General features: G+C 37.2%; 2 protein-coding genes across 1 annotated transcript in view; one reads left to right on the forward strand and one right to left on the reverse strand.

Moving 5' to 3' along the window:
- LOC103081756 (zinc finger protein 567) overlaps positions 1-4,884 on the reverse strand; it is a 158,607-nt gene that overhangs the window by 81,757 nt on the left and 71,966 nt on the right.
- The window catches only part of LOC103072375 (putative zinc finger protein 56), a 31,615-nt gene that overhangs the window by 9,668 nt on the left and 17,063 nt on the right, over positions 1-4,884 (forward strand). The window lies entirely within an intron of this gene.

Consider the following 4,884-nt stretch of genomic DNA (forward strand, 5'->3'; position numbering starts at 1 on the left):
GGAACCCAGCTGGTGGGACTTCCTTGGTGGTCCAGTGGGTAAGACTCTGCTCTCCCAATGCATGGGGCCCGGGTTCGATCCCTGGTTGGGGAGTTAGATCCCACATGCATGCCGTAGCTAAGAAGTCTGCATGTCGCAACTAAAAATCTTGCATGCTGCAACTAAAGATCCCGCATGCCACCAAGAAGATCCTACATGGTGCAACTAAGACCCGGCGCAGCCAAAATAAATAAATAAATATTAAAAAAAAAAAAAAAAAAAGAACCCAGCTGGTGAGGGAGGCAGCACCTTAAAGGTATAGATTGAGGAATCTCTTCCTTGAAGGCCTATCCAAGGGTTGTGAAGAAAAGCCCAAAAACATGTGGAAAAATGTAAAGTCCTTCCCTTTTACCCCAACCTGTGCTCTCTGTGCTATTCATCTGTCATAATTCCCTCCTTTTTCAAAGCCCTTTTTCTTTAAGAGCCATTTTATATCATATAACTTAGATCCACTTCTTTCCCTTTTTTAAACTCATGTGTTTTTAAAAAAATCTTCTGAAATGCATTTTTAAGCCCTACTGTTCATTTATCCTACTGATCTTTGAATTTTTTTTTCCCTCTGACTAGTTTTTTTTTTTTTTTTTTTTGGCGGTACACAGGCCTCTCACTGTTGTGGCCTCTCCCATTGCGGAGCACAGGCTCCGGATGAGCAGGCCCAGTGGCCATGGCTCACTGGCCCAGCCGCTCCGCAGCACGTGGGATCTTCCCGGACCGGGGCACGAACCTGTGTCCCCTGCATCAGCAGGCGGGCTCTCAACCACTGTGCCACCAGGGAAGCCCCCTCTGACTAATTTTGCTTTGATGCAGCAATTCTGTGCATTAAAGGATATTCATTTACTTTTAATCAACATTTATTGACTTAAAATAGTGTTCTAATTGTAGGATAGAGATGATTTCATTTTTTTTCACAGAACATTACAAATGTGTTTAAATTTTTTCTTTTTTACTTTATTATGGACAGAGGAATGGACGTCCCATGAATTCGTGCCCTAGCTTCAGCAGTTATTAACATGTTTTCAATCTTATTTCATCTATCCTCATTGACCTCTGCATCCCCCACCCTTGAAGTATTTTAAAGCAAGACCCAGATATCATACGTTTAAATACTATTAAATATATAAGTTGCTTTTCACAGTTTCTTCTATTTAAAATTACTACTCTGATGCATCTTTATTTAGATGGATATTTTCATATTTGATGATCAGATATGAGATTCCTGGCCAAAAAAGTTTAAACCCTTTAAAGCTCCTGATATTCTAGCACAGAAATGCATGATCCAGGGAAGCTGACTTATCCAAATCAATTGAGACAAGTATTAATTATTGATTAGTTAATTGGAAAGGATAAAGTGAAAAAGTATGATATGCCACAAGCATTTTATTTTAACTGAAAACATTTAATTACAGATTTTTTACCCATATTCTGATGTTAGGGCCTGGCAATTTCTCTTAAAACGGGTTCCCTATTTGGAGTTCTGCCTTATTTTTCATACATATTAAACCCATAAGGCATGAATCACAATTTAAGCTTTCAGTTTTTTACATGAAGGGACAACATAAAGATTCTTGCAACCGGTGTGAATAGAGAATCTTCTAGGGCTGTGCTTTCCATATGGTAGCCACTAGCTACATGTGACTATTTAAGATAAACTTCATAAAGTAATTAAAATTAGATAAAAAATTTAATTCTACAGATGCACTAGCCATGTTTCATGTGCTCAGTAATCACATGTGGCTACTGGCTATCATATTGGACAGTGCAGATTCAGAGCATTTCCAGCTTTTCAGAAAGTTCTGTTCCATTTCTATCATTCTAGACAGTTCCTCTCCTCTGCACAAGGTTTTCACTATTGATTTCTCTCCATATAATTCAAGAGCAATTTTTTTTGTGACTAGCCTATATAAAGTCTTCCCAGAACATTGTACTTATTTTTTTGTGTTTTAAAAACCCCTTTTTACTAGGTAAGGTAATGATATAAAAAAGAATATATGTAAATTTTAAAGCCTAACAACAAAAAAAATCTGTGACCCTGCCATACATCTCAAGAACTAGCATACTTCACAATGCCACTGCACCTAACTCGTGCTCATTTTTTATTCTGTTTTACTGCCCCCCGCAGTGTCCCCATAGCACCTAATCTGATTTTTGTCCTTATTCTTCCTTTGACCCTTTTATGTGATTTAATAATTTTAGTACCCATAAGCAATGGATTTAGATTTTTTATTATTGAATATTATAAAAATGGTTTCATACTATATGGAGCTTTCTCTAACCCAAGTTTTTTCACCTAAAATTTTTTTTAGGTGATTTTTTTTCATCCATGTCTTTGCATGTGGCTGTGGTTCATTAATTTTCATTGTAATCTATTATCGAATTATGTGCCACATATGTATCACAATTTATGTGTTTGTTCTCTGGGTCAGTGGAATTTGGGTTCTTTTGAACTGAATTGCTATGAATATTCTTGTAAATCTCTATTGTTGCTCATGTGTATGAATTTCTTTAGGATATATACCTAGAAGTGGAATTTCTAGTTCACAGGGTATGTAAATATTCAATTTTTCAAGATAATGGCAATTTTTTTTTTTTTTTTTTTTTTTGCGGTACGCGGGCCTCTCACTGTTGTGGCCTCTCCCGTTGCGGAGCACAGGCTCCGGACGCGCAGGCTCAGTGGCCATGGCTTACGGGCCCAGCTGCTCCGCGGCATGTGGGATCTTCCCGGACTGGGGCACGAACCTGTGTCCCCTGCATCGGCAGGCGGACTCTCAACCACGGCACCACGAGGGAAGCCCATGGCAAATTTTTTTGAAAGTAACTGTACCACTCTGCTCTTCCAGTACCAGAGTCTTCTTTGATGCACTTCCTCATTTACACTTAGAATTTGTAATCACACTTTATAATTTGTGCCAATGCAGTTGCCCAGAGTTAGTGAAACACAAGGTTAGGGCACAGTCCTCCAGATTGCCAAATTTGCCCAAGACTTCTGACACCAGCTGAAAGTTTAGGAGTCCACAGGGTCAACCTCGTTTCAGATCAGCTGGCTACAAATTTGGGGATCTTCGTGGACTCCCTCAAATTTTATAATTCATGAGAACAACTCACAGAACTCAGGAAAGCACTATACTTATAATTACTTTTATTACAGCATAAGAATACCAGCAAGAGGATTAGAACCAGCCAAAGGAAGACACACATAGGGTAGAATCTGAGAGGGTTCCCAAATGCGAAGGTTCCATGTCCTCAGGGATGCTTAGCCCTCATGTCATTGATGTGACAATACACATGTAATATTGCTAACCTAGGATGCTCACCTGAGTTTCAGTGTGCAAAGTTTTTATCAAGGCTTTATTACCTAGGCATGGTTGAGTTATCACCCATGTGGCTGAACTCGGCCTCCAGCTCCCTACCCTTCTATGGAGGCCGATTTCACCTGGCCCAAAGACCCAGCTCTCTAAATATATGGTTCATCTTTCTGGCATGGGCAGCTGCCACCAGGAGTAGGTGTGGTCCAAGGGGTTCACTATGAGTAACAGAGACACTCCTATCACTTGAGAAATTCCAAGGCTTTAGAGGTTACCTCTAAGGAACCAGGACAGAGGCCAGACCTCCCTTTAGGGAAAGTTAATTCTTCACTATACAATAGTGAATGTGAAGTTCTACATTTTCCTAGTTTTTATCAATTAGGTTAATAAATATACTTTCTTTTTATGTATAAAAAAGTATAAATATATACTTTTATATAAATTTTTATAAATTTATACTTTTATTTATATAAATTTAATATAAATGTATACTTTTATTTATAAATATATAAATAAAAGTATAAATATACTTTCTTTTTATGTAAAATTTTGCCATCTTTTCCACTAGATTGTTTATTTTCTTAATAATTAATTAATTTTCAGGAGTTATTTATTTACTTACTTAAAATTGTGTTAAAACAATGAATAACAAATGTATTCCATTTTAACCTTTTTTGAGTGTAAATTCAGTGGCATTAAGTACATTCACATTCTCTTGCAACCATCACTGTATTCATTTCCACAAATTTTTCATCTTCCCAGAATGAAACTATGTATTCATTAAATAATAATCCCAATTCCTCTTCCCCACCAGGGCCTGGCAACCACCATTCTACTTTCCGTCTTTATGAATTTCACTATTCTAGATATCTCATATGAGTTGAATCATACAATGTTTGTCTTTTTGTGTATGGCTTATTTCACTTAGTACAATGTCCTCAAGTTTCATCCATGTTCTGGTATGTGTCAGAATTTCCTTTTTAAGGCTGAATTCTGTTGTATGTATTTACCACATTTTGTTTGTCAATACATCCATCAGCAGACATTTGGGTTGCTTCCATCTTTTGGCTATTGTGAATAATACTTCTAGGAACATGGGTGTACAAATACCTGTTTGAGTCCCTGCTTTCAAGTGTTTGGGTATATACCCAGAAGTGAAATTGCTGGATCGTATGGTAATTGTCTGTTTAATTTTGTGTATACACACACACACACACACACACACACACACACACACACATTTTCTTTATCCATTCATCCATTGATGAACACTTAGGCTGTTTCCATGTCTTGGTTAATGCTGTGGTGAATGTGGAGGTACATATATCTTTTCAAATTAGTGTTTTCGTTTTCCTTGGAAAAATACCCAGAAGAAAAATTGTTGGATCATATGTAGTTATATTTTTAATTTTTTGAGGAACCTCCATACTGTTTTCCATAGTGGCTGCATCAATTTACATTCCCATCAGTAATGACAAGGGCTCCCTTTTCTCTACATCCTTGACAACACTTGTTATATTCTTTTTTTTTTTTTTTTTTGGTA

The sequence above is a fragment of the Lipotes vexillifer genome, unplaced genomic scaffold (genome assembly GCF_000442215.2).
Source record: "Lipotes vexillifer unplaced genomic scaffold, Lipotes_vexillifer_v1.1 scaffold182, whole genome shotgun sequence".
In the NCBI taxonomy this organism is placed as follows: domain Eukaryota; kingdom Metazoa; phylum Chordata; class Mammalia; order Artiodactyla; family Lipotidae; genus Lipotes; species Lipotes vexillifer.